At 42.7% G+C, this 21,224-nt stretch overlaps 1 protein-coding gene across 2 annotated transcripts in view; it reads left to right on the top strand.

The window, feature by feature from the left end:
• Positions 1-288: 288 nt before the first annotated feature.
• Positions 289-21,224, top strand: part of LOC126210148 (uncharacterized) — a 571,076-nt gene continuing 550,140 nt past the window's right edge. For both annotated transcript variants that reach the window (XM_049939299.1, XM_049939298.1), the window contains exon 1: positions 289-436. The gene's annotated coding sequence lies outside the window, so the exon portion shown is untranslated. The remainder of the gene's footprint in view (positions 437-21,224) is intronic.

Raw genomic sequence — 21,224 nt, 5'->3', positions numbered from 1 at the left:
TGTCAGGCTCGGTTATTTGTAATCAGAATTCGCCTGAATTTGCAGCGACGCGTAGCATTTAAGCGGCGAGTTATTTAAACTGTCCGTGCGAAAGAGTGACGTTCTTTCTCGCCGCGACTTGCATTTCTAGTGGGGCAGATCGTTGTGCGTGCCCCTGCCCCCACCAGACCGCGTCCACGGCGCCTATCGATTGGATAACAGCGCGCACGCGCGGGTTTCTACGCCAGCGACGACGGCGCCGCGCAGCGGTCCGGTTCCGAAACTGCAGCTCCCTCGCAAGCGCGGAGCGAGCAAACTTCAGTTGTCGCCTGACTTCCGCGCAAAGAGCACGTTATAGAGAAAAGAAGTATCGTTTGCGACCGATAGAAGCGCATTTGATTACAGAAGGCAGGCGCGTACAAGAGCACGCTACTGCTGTCGCTTTTCCGTCGCTCCGGTGAGTAGCCTTCTAACTTTGCTAATCGAACATCACCTCCGGGTATTGGATATTTACTTTTTACTTTCGTAGTGCGCACTCCACACAACAGAACAAATCCGCACAGCTGGAACAGGATGCAATAATTTCACGCCCACGAACAACTTTTTCACTCAAATAAAGTCCTTATTTACTGACGTAATAATTTAGAAACAGTGTTAAGCCAAGTCCCGACGAGTAAAGGAAAGAAAAATCTGCACAATTGTATTTCTTTGACAGTTTCGTCGCTGTAGTCTACACTTGTTGCCAGGTTTAAATTTTTGAGAACTAAGTAGTACAGTACTTTTCACAACATATTTTTTATGCTGTTTTCGAAATTAGTATGTAATGCGTAGACACACAGCGTCAAAGAGCTATTTTGCTCGTAGACAGCATGTTGCATGTAACTACTGTTCTATGGGAAGTTAATTTACTGCGGAAAATTCACATCTACTCAGTTTTATTTTATTTTATCTTCGTGGTTTGGTTGTACTCAGTAGAAGAAATCGAGACAGCAGAAACTGCATACAATTATTTCGCTCCTACCTATTTCTTAACGCTACCAAATTCCCCTTTTACCAGTATAATGATTTTGGGACTATTTTTAAAAGAATGCATGTAAAATATCGTCTCGTAGAGCAAAGTAAGAAATCGGCGCAGTTTTATCGTTTGACAGTTCTGTCGGAGCAGTCCACACTTACTGTTTGGTTTATTTTTGGGTGTGTGCTGTATATTAGAATGAGAATTACCATCCGCCTGTGAAGGAATGTTATCTTCGCGGTGTGCATTCAGCTCAATAGACACCTGGAACTACTAAAAACTGAAACTGCCCGAACTACTAGTACATGCGATAGTGTCACGCCCACTTACAGCTTCTTCAATCAACCGAAGTTCTTATTTCCTAAACAAACCATTTTGTAACAAATTTAAAAGAACCCTCGTAAAATGTTACATGGAGCAATGCAAAATACATAGCCTGTTCAGTTTCATCTCGTTAAGAATTTCGTCGGTGTGGTGTGTTCAAAAATGGTTCAAATGGCTCTTAACACTATGGGATTTAACATCTGTTGTCATCAGTCCCCTAGAACTTAGAACTACTTAAACCTAACTAACCAAAGGACATCACAAACATCCATGCCCGAGGATTCGAACCTGCGACCGTAGTAGTCGCGCGGTTCCGGACTGAGCGCCTGAACCGCTAGACCACCGCGGCCGGCCGGTGTGGTGTGTACACGTATTGTATGGTTAATATTGTTGAGAATCAGGTACTACTGTACTTCTTACAAAAACATTGTGTTGATTGTGAATGTTAGAATGAGCTAATCTACGCTGGGAATGAACGAATTTCTGTTACAGCTAGGGTTACCGTATTTCGAAGTGAACAGACCGGGCGTATTACAAACAATCTTTATGCGAACCCTAATGGCTTACCTTTTTACGAAAGCATATTTCTCGTTTCCTCGAACCTTCTTAAGTAACTCTTTCTTGGATTTGATGTTATCATAGTACAATCCACAGTACCTGATCTCCTACCATGTGATATAGAGAAGAAACACCCGGAAGGAAATAAACTTGAGACGATACTAGTAATGAGCTATATATAAGTTACACATGGACGCAGGACGCAAAGCTGCAGCTTTTGTGTGCCCTGTTTTCGAGCTCATAATTATATTCATTTATACTAGCTGACTACCTACCTATTTCTCTATCTCCACCTTCCCCCTCTCTTTGTCCATCTATTTCTATCTCTCCTCTCTCTCTCTCTCTCTCTCTATCTCTCTCTCTCCATCTCCTCCTTCGTCTCTTCTCTGCCCAACTTCTCCTTCCTCCTCTCTCTCCATCTCTTTCGTCCTCTGTCTTCTTCCCCTTCCTCCATTCTCTGCCCATCTCCTCCCATCCCTCTCTCTGTCCACCTGCTATTCCTCCTCTCTCTGCTCATCTCTTCCTCCTCCACTCCTCTTTTTCCATCTCCTTCTCTTACATTTCTCTGCCCATCTCCTCCTCCCCTTCCCTCTGTTCATGCCCTTCCCTCATATCTCCTGAATTGTGTATAGTACAAGTACATTCAACAGCATTTGTGGATACTGTCTGCTAAATGTGTTGCGAATAGAGTTGGTACCAAAGAGGCAAGAAATGTAAACGTAATTTTTTGCCTAATGCAGCAGTTTTACGGCATGAGCAACAAAATGTAGTAAGCGAAAACCTTTTTTCGTTTAGTCATCTTGTGGAGGAGATCAGCGAGAAAAAGTTTCGTAAAACTTTGAAATTATATGTAAAGTTTGTTGCAAGTCACTTAGTTCTCTCGTTCTCAAATACTGCATAGTAGATAGACCTATAGCTTATGCAATGTATACATTATGCAACAAGTAGTGTGGAAGTATGCAATAAACACATTGAATATTGTATCATAATTGTAGTCATTATTCTGAATCGTATCGAGTAGCACATGCTAACCAAGAAAGGAATTTTCACCAGTATGATATAGTTCAAAAATCAGAGTTAATAGCTGTCTCAAAGAGTAAATATCTTCTCATTATTCGCGTAATATTCTTCAAATCAGTAAGTATCTTGTACTACACACTTTCTAAAGTAGCCTGTGTTCTATCTCAGGGCTCAAGCGAGCTGTCTCTTTACCAAATAACGGTAAATAAAGACAGCCAAAACAGTTGCAGGATAAAGATTTATTAAAATTCTTGACCACGGTTTCGGTATATGTAAATATACCTTCATCAGAAGTAAACTACCTAAAATCACATCCAGCAATGGAAATTCATAAAACAATTGTGCCAAAGGCGTCGTCACAATTGTCGGCACAATTGTTTTATAAATCTTCATTGCAGGATGTGATTTTAGGTATTTTACTTCTGAGGAAGGTATATTTAGATATACCGAAACCGTGGTCAAGAATTTTAATATATCTTTATCCTGCAACTGTTTTGGCTGTCGTCATTTACCGTAAAGAATTTCAACAGTTTCTGTTTCAGCCATGTTTAAAATCTTTACCAAATTTCATCGAAATTGATTCACTAATGATAAATTTAAACGTCACGCATGATGTGGCAGTTTTTGACACATCTTAGTGTTTATGACATATATCCTGAACTATCTGCGGTACATAGATACTGCTCTGCAGGTACATTCAGTAGTCACCATTGTCTGCAAAATGTGTTGCGAATACAGTTAGCAGTAAAGAAGTAATAAGTTAAAACGTCATACCTGATGTGAAAATGAACAGCGAAAATGTAGTAAGGGCTAAACTTTTTTCCTTTCATCATTATGTGGGGACTAGCAGCGATAATACGTTTCGTAAAGGTTTGAAATTATGTATAAAGTTCGTTGGAAGTCACAAATTGCCCTCGTTTTTCAAATAATGGATAAATAAATTCTGCGCATACGCGCATCTTGGTCTACAGTATCTTTTTTCTTTTTATCTCCAACCCCGCTCCTCTGATAGGTAGGTGGTTGTTACCCTCACAGCGATTTTTTTCCAGACAGTTAGTGATGTGTGTACCAGATTTGGTTGAAATCGGTCCTGTGGTTTGGGAGGAGACGTGGAACCTACGTACATCCATAGATCCATACATTTCTATAGTATGTACGAGTATTATATATACATATATATATTTCGTGTTGCGATTTTGATGAAATATGACCTATACAGCGCCCCTTGCTTTGGTAAAGTTATCAGTGGAAACCGAATAAAAATTCGTTTAATAGGTTAGGAGATTAGCATGTTCAGACAGTCAGACAGACAAGAAAGTTTTAGTAAACTTTAAAGCACGGTTTATTTTTTTCGTGATCTGATTTAGAGGAACAAACTATGCTCAGATTTCATTAAAATTTGTCTAGTAGTTTTTGAAGACTACTGTGTTAAAAGACAAGCAAGACAGACATCATTGCTTTACAGTTTTGTTATTAGCATGGATTTGAAACCTAACTGCACATCAAGCATTCTGCATCATACACAGTTGTTCCTTTCCGCAGAAACGGGAATTCCCTCAGCTAATTGCCCCTAAATTTGCATTTACAGTTACCTTCAGTCATATTTGAAACGCTCTTTATAATCACAACAGCTAATATCAACGTTGCGGCCGCAAGGACGTCCATCTCGATACGTGGCCCGCTAACTGCAGAGCAACCAAGTTGAAGGTCGAGACACAGTGCCATGACAGTCGAGGATCGCCACAAATGTTGGTAAACTGTTTTAATTTCTTCCAATTTGTGCCCAGTCTCTATTTCACTCCACCAGATCACATTTGACATCATAGAACAACAATCTGACTTGAAAGTCCAAAAATCGGGTTCTCCTTACTGTTTCATAAATTTATTAGGTCTACAACTTTGCTTCCGCCGTTTTGCAATAGACGGCTGTAGCGGCAAGTGAGATTCGGGTTATTGGTCATAGGTGTAATACAATAATCTTAGTCATCTGTAACACTGGACTCGCATTCGGGAGGACGACGGTTCAATCCCGTCTCCGGTCATCCTGATTTAGGTTTTCCGTGATTTCCCTAAATCGTTTCAGGCAAATGCCGGGATGGTTCCTTTGAAAGGGCACGGCCGATTTCCTTCCCAATCCTTCCCTAACCCGAGCTTGCGCTCCGTCTCTAATGACCTCGTTGTCGACGGGACGTTAAACACTAACCACCACCATAGTCATCTGTAAACATAATGCCATAAAAATATTAGTCGGTTTGTGATTGCATCATGAGGTTAAAGTACGTCAACTTACGTACCCATTTCTCGCCATTTGCGGGAAGTTTTAATTTTCTGCTTTAACATGAATAAATCTGCGGCTGTAGCTCTTAAAATGCTGGTTAAGATCAATGGTGAGGGAACTATTAGTGGAAGAACGTGCAGAGAGAGTTTTCTATGCCTTAAGAACGGTGATTTTGATGTCCAAGACCGGCATGACGGCGGCAGACAGAACGTTTTCGTAGCTACTGAAACAGACGAAGACAGTCACAGGACATCATTATCGAAAGCAACTGATGCGTTAGAGCCCAGCACTGAAACACAAACGGCCACAATACAGCGATAGACACGTGAAGGTAATTTTGCAGCAGGTGAGTGCTCGACCCCATGTCGCAAAACCCGTCAAAATATACACGGAAATCTGTAGATGTCATGCACATGTACGCACAAACATATAATTACAATGTCAGGGAACTGGCCGATGTATTCAAAAGAAAGGGCTTAACAAATGGTTCACATGGCTCTAAGCACTATGGGACTTAACATCTGAGGTCATCAGTCCCCTAGAACTTATAACTACTTAAACCTAACTACATCACACACGTCCATGCGGGAGGCAGGATTCGAACCTGTGAGCGTAGCAGCAGTGCGGTTCCGGACTGAAGCGCCTGGAACCGCTTGGTCACAGCGGCCGGCAGAGGTTAACAAACTGAGCAAGTAAATAATGCGTTGATCCACCTCTGGCACCTATACAAGCAGTTATTCAGCTTGGCATTGGTTGACAGAATAGTTGGTTGTACTCCTGAGGGACATCGTGCCAAATTATGTCCAATTGGTGCGTTGGATGTTCAAAATCCCATGCTGTTTGGATGTTCCTTCCCATAATGCTCCAAACGTTCTCAAATGGGGATCTCCAGTGACCTTACTGGGCAAGGTGGGATTTGGCGAGCACGAAGACAGAAATTATCCTGCCCCGAAATATAAGTATACGATCGCTTGTCATGAAGGGCAACAAAACAGGGCATAGAATATCATCCGTGTGTGTTGTAAGGGAAGCTGAATGGTCCTTGTGACAGACTGTCAATCTTCTGGGCCCGGGTTCGATTCCCGGCTGGGTCGGGGAAATTTTCTCCACCAGGGAAAGGATGTTGTGCTGTCCTCATCATCATCCTATCATCGACTGCAGGTCGCCAAAGTGACATCAAATTGAAAGACTGGCACCTGGCGAACGGCCTGCCCAGCAGGGGGCCCCAGCCATATGATTAAATAAAATAGTAAGGGTGCCGCAGATGACAACGAGATGGGGGCTGCTGTGAAAAGAAATGGCAGCCTGGACTATCACTTCTGGTTGCTGGGCCGTATGGTGGTCAAAGGCCAGGTTATTATTTCGTCACTGTGCGGCACGTCTCTAGACATGTCTTTGGTCTGGAATCTCATTGACTGGAGTAGAATTGCTTTCAGTGAAGAGTGCCGCTTCAAGCTGAACACTGATGACCAGTGAAGAGGGGAGACACCCCTGAAAGCAGTGGGATACCGACCCGACTGCGGCCCACCAGACAGCCCGACAACCAGAAGTGGTGGTCTGGAGTGCCACAGTACAGCGATACGTCGACAATATTTTGCGTCTCGTTTTGTTGCCCTCCGTGGCAAGCCATCCTGGGCTTGTCCATTATAATTATCCGGGCTGTTATGCCGTGGTCGGTTGATGAATTCTGAGGTGATTCCCAACGTTTCGTCTCCGACTGCGGGAGACATCTTCAAGGGGGTCCGTAGCTTGATGGAAGGTCCAACACACACACTGGCTCCCTACTGACTGCCGCTAAATTCCGTGTCCGCGCGCCCCCGCGCCGCGGCGTGACGTCACGTGTTTTGAAAACGTCAGTGCAATTGGCCGCTGTCCGTCGCCGTCGATCGCCGTTGCCATCACCCAGTAGTGGACGAGTGGTACACATCTTCTTTAACACCGGCATCCATATACCGTTTAATTTGACGCCCTCCTCCTTTCGGTTGAAATTATTTGGGTGTTTAGCGATTTCGATTGTCTCCCTGTAGAGCCTTTCGTAGTATCCGCTTGATATTTCCGGCCGTGAAAGTTTACATTTTAGCATCCTGGGCTTACATTTCAGTAAAATAATGCCTGTCTGCACAAGGCAAGAGGTTCTGCTGCTTGACTTCATGTTCGTCAAACCCTAACCCTGGCCAGAGAGGTCTCAGGATCTCTCCAGAGTTGACAATCTTTGGAGTATCATGGGTCAGAGTTTGGCACGATATCCCTCGGGAGAACATCCGACAACTCTGACAATCAATCCCAAGCCAAATACCTGCTTGCATAAGGGCCGGAGGTGGACCAATGAGGTTATTGACTTGCTCAGTTGTGAAACTCCTCCTCTTGAATACATCACCCTATTTTCTGAAATTGTAATCATTTATTTGTCTGTGCATAAACATTTCTACCTGTTTCCGTCCCATTGGGATATTTCTTTCATGGTGCGCCGCTTTTTTCCATCAGCCATTATTTTTGAAACATTTGTTTAGTTTACCACAAGGGTTGGAACTTTAATAGTGGCAACTATTTATTTATACCTCGTACAAAATAGACACATAACGTCGATGAAGAAACAATTCCGCGTAACTGACAAATTGCCGATTTTTCGTTTTTCGGTCAGATGATGTCGTTGACCGTACATGCATCTACTCTTAACGCCAAAATGCCGAATTTTTAATTATTTACCATGAAAAAATTATCTAAAACAATACCGCGTATGTGACACAGCAAATAAACAGATGGCAATACCGCGTAACTGTAGAGAATTAAGTACCACGTATCTACGATCTATAAGATACTGTAAAAAATACCGCGTAAATACAAAAGCACGCGCAGCCACAGCACATTGTTACTGCCTTACTACGTATTTAATAGTGTTCGAAAGTGGTTCCATGCTTGTAGCTTCATTCGTGGTAATGGACAGCGATATACACTCCTGCAAATTGAAATAAGAACACCGTGAATTCATTGTCCCAGGAAGGGGAAACTTTATTGACACATTCCTGGGGTCAGATACATCACATGATCACACTGACAGAACCACAGGCACATAGACACAGGCAACAGAGCATGCACAATGTCGGCACTAGTACAGTGTATATCCACCTTTCGCAGCAATGCAGGCTGCTATTCTCCCATGGAGACGATCGTAGAGATGCTGGATGTAGTCCTGTGGAACGGCTTGCCATGCCATTTCCACCTGGCGCCTCAGTTGGACCAGCGTTCGTGCTGGACGTGCAGACCGCGTGAGACGACGCTTCATCCAGTCCCAAACATGCTCAATGGGGGACAGATCCGGAGATCTTGCTGGCCAGGGTAGTTGACTTACACCTCCTAGAGCACGTTGGGTGGCACGGGATACATGCGGACGTGCATTGTCCTGTTGGAACAGCAAGTTCCCTTGCCGGTCTAGGAATGGTAGAACGATGGGTTCGATGAGGGTTTGGATGTACCGTGCACTATTCAGTGTCCCCTCGACGATCACCAGTGGTGTACGGCCAGTGTAGGAGATCGCTCCCCACACCATGATGCCGGGTGTTGGCCCTGTGTGCCTCGGTCGTATGCAGTCCTGATTGTGGCGCTCACCTGCACGGCGCCAAACACGCATACGACCATCATTGGCACCAAGGCAGAAGCGACTCTCATCGCTGAAGACGACACGTCTCCATTCGTCCCTCCATTCACGCCTGTCGCGACACCACTGGAGGCGGGCTGCACGATGTTGGGGCGTGAGCGGAAGACGGCCTAACGGTGTGCGGGACCGTAGCCCAGCTTCATGGAGACGGTTGCGAATGGTCCTCGCCGATACCCCAGGAGCAACAGTGTCCCTAATTTGCTGGGAAGTGGCGGTGCGGTCCCCTACGGCACTGCGTAGGATCCTACGGTCTTGGCGTGCATCCGTGCGTCGCTGCGGTCCGGTCCCAGGTCGACGGGCACGTGCACCTTCCGCCGACCACTGGCGACAACATCGATGTACTGTGGAGACCTCACGCCCCACGTGTTGAGCAATTCGGCGGTACGTCCACCCAGCGTCCCGCATGCCCACTATACGCCCTCGCTCAAAGTCCGTCAACTGCACATACGGTTCACGTCCACGCTGTCGCGGCATGCTACCAGTGTTAAAAGACTGCGATGGAGCTCCGTATGCCACGGCAAACTGGCTGACACTGACGGCGGCGGTGCACAAATGCTGCGCAGCTAGCGCCATTCGACGGCCAACACCGCGGTTCCTGGTGTGTCCGCTGTGCCGTGCGTGTGATCATTGCTTGTCCAGCCCTCTCGCAGTGTCCGGAGCAAGTATGGTGGGTCTGACACACCGGTGTCAATGTGTTCTTTTTTCCATTTCCAGGAGTGTAGATCTTTTTACTGAAGAAGAAATTGTTTCTCAGCTGAAATCAGCTTATGAAAGCTGAGAATCGTTCCTGAGAGTGACTGACAGCGGTAAGAAAATTGTTTTACTATTCACGTTTGAATGTTAGTAGCACCGCAAGTGTCTTATTGTGATATAAACCAGAACGCCCCCACTTCGCTCGTTCTGTGCTTTATTCATTTCTGCCAAACATTTATAGACTGCCCACTTTCTTGTGGGATCTCCTATAAATGCAGAACAAACAACAGGCGAGAAAAGTCGTAACGCTGAAGTTACACTCACCGAAGAAGAATTAATTTCGTATATGGGGTTCTCGGTTACTGTTCCTGCAGCATATAATGGCGCAGGTAGATTTTCTTGGCATTATTGTTAACAGTATTACCGATGCCGTCGTTCTCATAAATACATCAATTTGAGCTTCATCTTTGTCTGCTTAAATTAAGTTATATATATTTTTCCATCTAGAAACTTCAGTGGCTGTATCCAACAACGCTCAAAATGAAACCGCAGTCACAGTTTCCACTAGAGAACGACAGTACTTCACAGTCATCGCTATGCGATGGTGCTCATTGTTTGCCAAACACTCTGGATAAATTATCGGAAGATCACGGCAGCAATAATGATGCTGACAGTGAAGGCCAAGAATTTTATGGTGACGTAAGCAGTGACAGGAAAAGGAAGTCTAAACCACATCCTGATGATTGGAAGAAAAATGCCAATAAAATTCTGAGAATGCGTGGACAGGCGTATATTGGATACAAAAGAAGTCGAATTGGTAAAATCACTCATGATACTCCAAAAGAGGAGCGAAAATTAGGTCCAACATGTACTTCGAAGATGTACCAGAAATCCGTTTAAAGGAAGTGTCATCAGTTTTCTGCTGATGATAGGCAGGCATATTTAACACATTTTGGGGAACCATGTCATCAGATCAGAGGAAGGTTTACGTTATCAACCTTGTGGACGTAATTCCAACCAAACGTCCAGGGAAGAACACTGGCGAATCCAGGAAAAAAAGGACGCTCATTTATCATTTGAAAAACGAGCTGGGGAAACATAAAGTATGCAAAAAGATGTTTCTCAATACTCTCGGGATCAAAGAATGGACTGTCCTATATTCGCTGGGTAATTCCACACATGGGATGAGTCCTGATACAGAATCCTTCATGAAAGAATTCCTGGACACTCTTCCGAAACTTCCGTCGCATTACTGCAACAAATTCTCCTCGAATTTGTACCTTGAGCCTATTCTACAATCCAAACAACAGCTGTATGTACTCTATGTGGAAAAAGGTCATGCGGAGAACGTTTCACCATTAAGTCGGGCTACCTTTAACTTTATTTTAGAAGATGGTAATATTACCTTATTTTCCCCCAAGAAAGACCAGTGCGACTTGTAGTTACAGGCTTGGTAACTTGAGTGAAGACATGTGGAAGCAACACACAGAACGGAAAGAGAAGGCAAGGATGCAAAAAGATGCTGACAAGAAAGAAGCCCAGCAGAAGTTCTGCTCAGTGTACATCACGGACTTACAGGCCGTTAAAGTAGCTCCATTTTTAAGTGCAAGTGCAGTTTATTATGAAACAAAGTTAGCTGTTCATAACTTGTTCGATGAAGTATCATGATCCATCACAGGTGATATGTGCCTTGCAAGGTCTTATTCCAACATTTTGATTACGACTGTAGTAACCGGATTCCATAGAAATCTTCCGAACAGTGTGTAGTCTCCGCACATATAAAAGTAACAATAACGGCTGGCGGTATTTCTACAGCAGTTAAGTAATTCGTTTATGATCATCACTTCCTTAAAACATTCACTTCATACTTAGTCGACTACCAACGTTAGTGTTTTACGTGGTTTAGCGCCGTGGTGCCGGTGAAATGGGCCAGTTTCTTTTCTGAACCTGTCAGTCTTCACCCGTTATATAATGCTGACTTATGTTTAGCATCATTTACCACCTTTTTGCAGCGCAGCTACAGAAGTGTCAGCTGATGTGCATAATGTGACACCATGCACGCGTGGAAAAGCAGAGAACAAGATCTGACGTGCTCTAACACGAATAGCTCAACTATGCCTATCATATATATTTTTCAGTTAGGTGATAGTACAAAATCAGTAATGACGACAAAACGATATAAATATTTCATCAGTTCAGTGGGCGACAATACCTTCACAATAACATATTTTTTGTTGGAAGAAATGTATTCAGAGTTGCGAATTGAATTAGACTTCAGATGCACAATTTATTAGTGGCAAATGGAAATTTCTCCGGGACCTGAGCACGAACGTGGGTTTCTCACTTTGCGCAAACGGTCGCCTTAACCACCTTTCCTTATTTTAGTAGTACCTACCTGTTTCTTCGTCATTATTTGTCATTCGGCCTTTGCGGATGTCGCATTACACCTCTTCAAATTCATCGATGAACTTCACTTAGTCTTTCTTGTAACAGAACACGCTGAGCTATTCCGCTGTCCCAGTTCGGCTATCCTTGCACGCCTCAAGGACCGACCTAAATCTCCATGTGCCATTGAGTGACCACGTCATGTATCGATATGTATTACACCAATGTAGATGTTTTGAAATAATGTTCATTGATCATAGTTATTACTTTGTGAATTTTCTGTATAGACTTTTTTTATATTTGCGTCTTGTTGTTGGCGATATGGTTCTATAAACCCAATCCAAATAAATAGAAAAAAAGACATAATTAGTAGTGAGATTAGGAGTTTTATAGGGGACTGCTGAAGTCACACATCACACGTGTTATATGTCTTGCATAGGTCTTATTGCAACATTTTGATTACTTCACGTAACAGTTTGATAGTGCTATTGCAGTCGACACTTAGAGCCAAACTAACCTCTATACAGACAATCGAATTAGAGTAATCGGCTATGTTTTAACTGATATTGATTTACTTAACATTAGTAATCCCCATGCCTGATGCTTTACAAAACTGAACTGCCATGCATAAAATAGCTTCAAACATTTCATTACAAATGAGTTAAAGTGCTAAATATTTGACGTTAAGCACGCAAATCCCTTATGCCTGAAAACGAAAGGCCCTAATTATGCTGGTTTATTATTTGCGGATTATTCAGCCATAGAACATTGAAAAACTCAAAAAAAAGGAATGTTTTAACAAGAGCTGGTTTTTCATGCAGCTCTCTTATTTATGCGGTCACGTGTGCTGAAATGCGTACCATGCAGTGATATAATTTTGTAGATACATTCAGTGCTACATGCGGATACTCTCTGGCAAATATATTGAAAAAAGAATTAGTATTGAAGACGTAGTAAATCAAAACATCATGTCTAGAGTTGTGCTGTGCGAAATCTGCGGTTCCGTAGTCTCGGTACACTACATAAAATGACGTAGTAAATTGTAGGCTAACCGGTGGTATTGGAAGCACTGCCAGGGATAGAAACTTAAATGAATGTGTAAGAGAAACTGAGAGTCGATGATTTCTCTCTCTCATTTTCATTTCTTTTTTTTTTTTGTTCACAATTAAACAATTAAACCGCACATTATTCAATGTTACTCCATTGTGTATTTTATATCCTTACAGAATATAAATTGCTTTTTACAAGTAATAAAAATTATTTGATCACGTAACTTCCGCACTTTTACGTAACGAAAGCAGTTTGTCTTAACGTAACTAGAGTCTGCACTCAATAGAACATTCTTCATCCTCATCAAAGTCAAGAGTTGCCTCTTATTATTGATAGACGTGAAAGTTGTTTGTGAATAAGGGAGACATGTTTTATGTAAGTTAGACGAAGTATTGAAGAGATGTCTGATATATTTTTGTTTTGCGCCTGTTTCTTATTTCAGCTTTGTGTTGAGGAAATTTGCGTTTTGTAGCTCTGTATGACAAATCTGTATTTTTTCTTTATTTTTATTTTAGCATCCCACTGTCTCACGTTACAAATTAACAGTTTTCGAGTAAAACGTGAATCAAACATTGACAATTTCAGTTTTCCTATGGATACTTTTTACTTTTAAGTAACAGACAAGACGATGACTATTTTGAGCAAACATGTTCTGTGAGTTACCTGGCCCTTTAAGTATCCGCCCTCAGTTTTTTCAGGGGAATCTAGTAAGACACTGATCGTATATGTAAAGAAAGTGATCGTTATGAGGTAACGCCTGATAGGTATGCAACACACCCAATGTACGGGTAATGCAGGTACGACTTCAGCTGACCACAGCTATTAAGCAAACTACCGTTGTCTAAGCTTGCTTATGACAGTCTCCAGTAGCCTACAATAGCTTTAAGTCTCATCATGTCTGGTGCTGAAGTTTTCTGCATGAACAGGATAAATGTGATAAGCGATAAACTTTTTTCCTTTTGTTATTTTGTGTGGGGTGGGAGAGCGGAGTTGTCATCGAGGAAAAAAATTCGAAAAGGTTTCAAATAATGCGTAAAGGTTGCTGGAAGTTTCTGTCTCCTCTCATTCTCAAATACTGGAAGAACGGAGTCTGAGCGATAAGCTGCTCTCTCTCTGAAGACATGTTCACTGTTTTAATACAGCTGCCAACGCATCCCGCATCTCTGTCGCCAAACGCCTCCATCTCGCATTCTTCCTCGTCTTCTTCTATTCCTGTTGTCTCGATCGCTTTTTGGATACATTTTCTATTGTATTGTATGGAACTGGTGACCTAGAAACGACGGAGAGGCTTCGTCCCCGCCGTAGCGGTTCACAACCCCACAGCAGGCTACAGCAGTGCTCTCACACTACCGCAGACCCACACCGAACCCAGGGTTATTGTGCGCTTCGGCCCCCAGTGGAACCCCCAAATGGTTCAAATGGCTCTGAGCACTATTGGACTTAACTACTGAGGTCATGGACTAGAAGCAGCTTATACACCAAGGTCAAAGATATTGTGCCTATGCAAGTCTGCAGGGTTGCCACATCTTGCAAAGAAAATAAGTCTCATTACTTTATTGTCGCACCTCGAACATACTCAGCAAAAGACTGTGACAGAAAAAGAAAGTAAGTCAGATTCACATATTCGTTATCTTGTTGGACGTGGTGCAAGGAAGTTTGTCACTTACACAAGAGCACATACTGAGGAACTGATACAGCAGTTAACAGCCTGTTAAGTGAATGTAGCAGAATAAGGACACATGCATTCATTAAAGGGCTCCGGAACGCCCTATACTTGCAATGTTAAAATAACGCTTATAAATTACATCTTTCCTCACAAAGTATTTGAGGTAGGAAGTTGAACTTTTTACAGATTATTTATTGGAATATGGGCTACAACTTAACACAGGGATTTTACAAAATTTTAGTTCAGTTATTAAAGATGATTTTTTTCAATTGTAATGAAAATTCACAACATTTTTTTGCAATTTTTTATTTATATATTCAAAAATATACAGTTTTTTGGAAAAAGGCTGTGTTAAATTATGCAGAAGGTACTGTGTAACATTTACTGAAAGTTTGAAACAAATATCTTTGGAAGATCCTTACAAAACATGTAATTAGTATGAGAAAATAAAAGTTTTGGGAATCGAGCGACGAAGATTGGATTAACTTTTTAGTGCATTCCAGGTCCATAGGATGGATTATCTTCATCCTCTACAAACTCCTCCTCCAGCTTCCTCTTGTTCCTCCTCCTGTTTACTCTTGCTTGTATTTCTAGACTCTTTACAGCCCTGTCTGCAGCCCGAAGGCGTTCCTTGTCTAAAGCAACCATCGCTCGTACCATGTTAGAACCTATCTTCATTCCCATATTTCTAAATACCTTGCACCTTACAATGTTGCCATCATTGAAAGTCGCAACAGCATCATACACACCAAAGTGAAGTGTTTCTATTCCAACAAATACAGTCTTGGGGATTCTCGACCATATAACACTATTTACACTTTCATTGGGGTTTTGAGTTTTTCCGTGAATACACTTTTTCAACAGTTCAGGTACTGCTAAGTCTCTGAAAATAGGTTTTATCACCTCCATTATTGCATGAGGCAGACTATGCTTATGAGTGTACACTTCACCAGTTAGCAATCCTTTGTTATATTTACACCAACTGTCTTCTTCTTTGGGACACAAGCTATGTTGGGGATTTTCATCGTCTTTATTGTTTACAGTAATAACACATACCTTTGGCTTTCCAATATTTCTCCTTTTCTTAAAAGCCTTCAGAGGATTTCTAATAACTTTACTTTTATTCATTATTATACTTCAACAAAACAGAGACTCAAGAAACAGAATTAATTACGAATATTTTCGAGATAACGACAGAGTAAATAAACATGAAACAATCGACAATCACACCAGCGATACATATTGAACCATCACAGGTTAGCCACAACACATACTTTATCTCACATCACTAAAATGTACCTGATGAACACGGACGTTAATAATAACACCATTTGACAGCAGTTTAACAGCGCCACAGTGGGTCACGCCCATGTAGAACACATTTAAAAAAAAATTTAAAAATAGTTGTAGTCTTCGGAATTGAATAAATTATATATCTATTAAAAGGTAATAGTCTGCAGATTCAGAAAACGCAAAAAAGTAAAAATTGAACTTTTCATGATTTTGAGCCTTTCCGGAGCCCCTTAAAAACTAAGCCTAGTGTCATATCATTATGCTAGTTCCCTTTAACTATTCCAGCATTCCAGGTCTTGTCATGAGTTGATCATTGGTTCAAAAATGGCTCCGAGCAGTATGGGATGTAACTTCTGAGGTCATCAGTCCCCTAGAATTTAGAACTGCTTAAACCCAACTAACCTAAGGACATCACACACATCTATGCCCGAGTCAGGATTCGAACCTGCGACCGTCGCGGTGGCGCGGTTTCAAACTGTAGCGCCGAGAACCGCTCGGCCACTCCAGTGGAACCGCCTCCCCCCCCCCCCCTCCCTCCCCCCCCCCCGCCCCCCTGGAACATCTCACACCAGACGAGGGTAACCCCAATGTTTGCGTGGTAGAGTAATTATGGTGTACGCATGCGTGGAGAAAGTGTTTCCGCAGCAGTCGCCGACATAGTGTAACTGAGGCGGAATAAGGGGAACCAGCCCGCATTCGCGGAGGCAGATGGGAAACTGCCTTAGAACTCATCCACAGGCTGGCCGGCACACCGGACCTCGACACAAATCCGCCGGGTGGATTCGTGCCGGGGACAAGGCGCTCCTTCCAGCCCGGAAAGCCGTGCGTTAGACCACACGGCTAATCGGGTGGGCTGGACGCCTATTAGCCATCCCTTTCGTGGGCTTCTTCTTTTCTACGTGAACACCTCTGCAATTCACACTAAAGTGCCTGCAGAGGGCTCTTAGAACTATCTTCATACTGTTTCTCTACCATTCCACTCTCTAACAGCGATTGAGAAAATGAACACTTAAATCTTTCTGTACGACCTTAAGATTTATATTATTTTATTACGTTATCGTTTCCTGCCATGTAGGCGGGCGTCAATAAAATATTTTCGCATTCATAGAAGAAAGTTGGTGATTGAAATTTCGGGAAGAGGTCTCGCCGCAACGAAACACGCTTTTGTTTTGATGACTGCCACCCCAATCCGCTTATCGCATCCGTGACTTTCTCTCCCCAATTTCGCGATACAGCAAATCGAACTCTCCTTCTTTCGGCTTTTTCGATGCCCTCTATCAATCATATCTGGTAACACTAGTTACCCCCACGATCGGTTATTTACAGAACCGATTTCCACGCCATAAAACAGCTTCAAACATGTGATTACTTTACAGCTGAGTTAATGTGTTAAATAATCGACGTAAATAAAAACCAATAGGCTTGAAGAATAATACTACCAGAAGACGAACAAGCGCAATGTAGGCAGTCTCTTTAATAGACGTGTTGCATCTTCTAAAAGAACTGCCAATAAAACGCAGTTTTTGGTTTTCCTTCCCCACAACGTTTGCTATGTCAACGTACCAATTTAAGTTGTTCGTAATTGTAATTTCTAGGTACTGAGTTGAATTGGCACCCTTTAAATTTGTGTGCTTTATTGTGTATCCGAAATTTAACTGATTCCTTTTCGTACTTAGGTGGGTTTCCTCACACTTTTTCTTATTCCGAGATAATTGCCACTTTTCGCACCATAGAGATATGGAATCTAAGTCATTTTGCAATTAATTTTGATCTGTTGATGACTTTACTAGACTGTAAACGACAGCATCATCTGCAAATAATCTAAGAAAGCTGCTCGTATTGTCTCCTAAACCGTTCATGTAGATAGGGAACAACATGATTTTCCGTCGATTTCTACGTGTGTGTGTGAATTCCTGAGGGATCAAACTGCTGAGGTCATCTGTCCCTAGGCTTACACACTACTTAAGCTAATTTATGCTAAGAACAACAGACACACCTATGCCCGAGGGAGGATTCGAATCTCCGGCGGGAGGGGCCGAGTAATCCATTACACGGCGCCTCAAACCGCGCGGTCACCCCGCGTGGCGATTACTACGTACTGTGCCCTTTTTGGTAGGAAATCGCGAATCGAGTGGCGGAACTGATGAGATACTGCATCTTCATGCAATTTAATTAGAAGTCTCTTGTGAGCAACTGTCTGAAAACCCTTCTGATATCATCTAGATACACAGAGGAAATCAATTTGAGTTCCCCTGTTGATAGCACTCATTACTTCGTTCGAGTGAAGAACTAGTTGTGGTTCATAAGATCGATATTTTCTGACTACTTGCTAAATGTGTGTCAAGAGATCGTTGCCTTCGAAGTACTTTTACTTCTGTAAAATATCTGGGAGTATGCGTGCGGAACGATTTGAAGTGGAATGATCATATAAAATTAATTGTTGCTAAGGCGAGTACCAGGTTGAGATTCATTGGGAGAGTGCTTAGAAAATGTAGTCCATCAACAAAGGAGGTGGCTTACAAAACACTCGTTCGACCTGTACTTGAGTATTGCTCATCAGTGTGGGATCCGTACCAGATCGGGTTGACGGAGGAGATAGAGAAGATCCAAAGAAGAGCGGCGCGTTTCGTCACAGGGTTATTTGGTAACCGTGATAGCGTTACCGAGATGTTTAATAAACTCAAGTGGCAGACTCTGCAAGAGAGGCGCTCTGCATCGCGGTGTAGCTTGCTCGCCAGGTTTCGAGAGGGTGCGTTTCTGGATGAGGTATCGAATATATTGCTTCCCCCTACTTATACCTCCCGAGGAGATCACGAATGTAAAATTAGAGAGATTAGAGCGCGCACGGAGGCTTTCAGACAGTCGTTCTTCCCGCGAACCATACGCGACTGGAACAGGAAAATGAGGTAATGACAGTGGCACGTAAAGTGCCCTCCGCCACACACCGTTTGGTGGCTTGCGGAGTATAAATGTAGATGTAGATGTAGATGACGAAGTTCGAACACAATATACAGCGTGAAGAACAATTTCGCACTCGGAGTTCGCTGCACGATTCATCACGTAGTATCAAGTGTTGAGTGCTGTTGACAAGGGATTTCAGATCGATTCCGTATTTCTGGATTTCCGGAAGGCATTTGACACTGTACCACACAAGCGGCTCGTAGTGAAATTGCGTGCTTATGGAATATCGTCTCAGTTATGTGACTGGATTTCTGATTTCCTGTTAGAGAGGTCACAGTTAGTAGTAATTGACGGAAAGTCATCGAGTAAAACAGGAGTGATTTCTGGCGTTCCCCAAGGCAGTGTTATAGGCCCTTTGCTGTTCCTTATCTATATAAACGATTTGGGAGACAATGTGAGCAGCCGTCATCGGTTGTTTGCAGATGACGCTGTCGTTTATCGACTAATAACGTCATCACAAGATAAAAACAAACTGCAAAACCATTTAGAAAAATTAGCTGAATGGTGCGAAAAGCGGCAGATGACCCTAAATAACGAAAAGTGTGAGGTGATGCACATGAGTGTTAAAAGGAACTCGTTAAACTTCGGTTACACGATAAATCAGTCTAATCTAAAAGTCATAAATTCAACTAAATACCTAGGTATTACAATTACGAACAACTTAAATTGGAAATAAGGGATAGAAAATGTTGTGGGAAAGGCTAACCAAAGACTGCGTTTTATTGGCGGGAGACTTGAAAAATGTAACAGCTGTACTAAGGAGACTGTCTACACTACGCTTGTCCGTCCTCTTTTAGAATACTGCTGTGCGGTGTGGAATCCTTACCAGATAGGACTGACGGAGTACATCGAAAAAGTTCAGAGAAGGGCAGCACGTTTTGTATTATCGCGAAATATGAGAGAGAGTGTCACAGAAATGATACAGGATTTGGGCTGGACATCATTATAAGAAAGGCGTTTTTCGTTGCGACGGAATCTTCTCACGAATTTCCAATCACCAACTTTCTCCTCTGAATGCGAAAATATTTTGTTGACACCGATCTACATAGGGTGGAAGAACCACCAAGATAAAATAAGGGAAATCAGAGCTCGTACGGAAAAATATAGGTGTTCATTGTTTCCGTGCGCTATACGAGATTGGAATAATAGAGAATTGTGACGGTGGTTCGAAAAAACCCTCTGTCAGGCACTTAATGTCATTTGCAGAGTATACACGTAGATGCAGATGTAGATGTAGATGTAGGAGTACAGAAATGTCTGTCACTGAATATCGTGCTGCGCATATTTGGGGCAGTAAATGGACGTACAGGATTGGCAATCCGGCAACAGTGTAATCATGTATACAGAACTACCTCTGTCAGGTTTTATCAGTTGTGGTCAGTAGTTGGTGCAGTGGATAGCGCTTTGGGTTAGCATACACGAGATCGAGGTTGCAATGCTGGGTCGAGGCTTATTTGTTTTTATTTGCTAAAAGTGGTTTGCCTGATACGGTATCTGGCGTCTTAATCGTTATATAGCGATTAGAGTGGGCCTTCTGCAAAACATTTGCAATTACGTACTACGAGCACAGAAATGGAAATCCAATCGTTTTCATTGGTCAGCTTTTAAGGAAACCTTCAGCGGGTCGTGAACGCGAATTTTTTCGTATCAAGGCATCTGCTAGATCCCAAACTAGTTTTCTGTGCACTCTCCCCCAATGGTCCCATCGATTAATACCAACTATTATTCTTGCCACGTTCAGGTCCATTACACTTCGTTAGGGCCTTACGTCACGAGTAGGGCTAGAAAAGTGCTTTGCAAATAATGTTGTTGTTGTGGTCTTCAGTCCTGAGACTGGTTTGATGCAGCTCTCCATGCTACTCTATCCTGTGCAAGCCTCTTCATCTCCCAGTACCTACTGCAACCTACATCCTTCTGAATCTGCTTAGTGTATTCATCTCTTGGTCTCCCTCTACGATTTTTACCCTCCACGCTGCCCTCCAATACTAAATTGGTGATCCCTTGATGCCTCAAAACATGTCCTACCAACCGATCCCTTCTTCTGGTCAAGTTGTGCCACAAACTTCTCTTCTCCCCAATCCTATTCAATACTTCCTCATTAGTTATGTGGTCTACTCATCTAATCTTCAGCATTCTTCTGTGGCACCACATTTCGAAAGCTTCTATTCTCTTCTTGTCCAAACTATTTATCGTCCATGTTTCACTTCCATACATGGCTACACTCCATACAAATACTTTCAGAAATGAATTCCTGATACTTAAATCTATACTCGATGTTAACAAATTTCTCTTCTTCAGAAACGCTTTCCTTGCCATTGCCAGTCTACATTTTATATCCTCTCTACAT

This window comes from Schistocerca nitens, chromosome 10, assembly GCF_023898315.1.
Source record: "Schistocerca nitens isolate TAMUIC-IGC-003100 chromosome 10, iqSchNite1.1, whole genome shotgun sequence".
Lineage (NCBI taxonomy): Eukaryota > Metazoa > Arthropoda > Insecta > Orthoptera > Acrididae > Schistocerca > Schistocerca nitens.
Note: the sequence above shows the minus strand (reverse complement) of the source record. Positions and strands in the feature narration are given on the sequence as shown.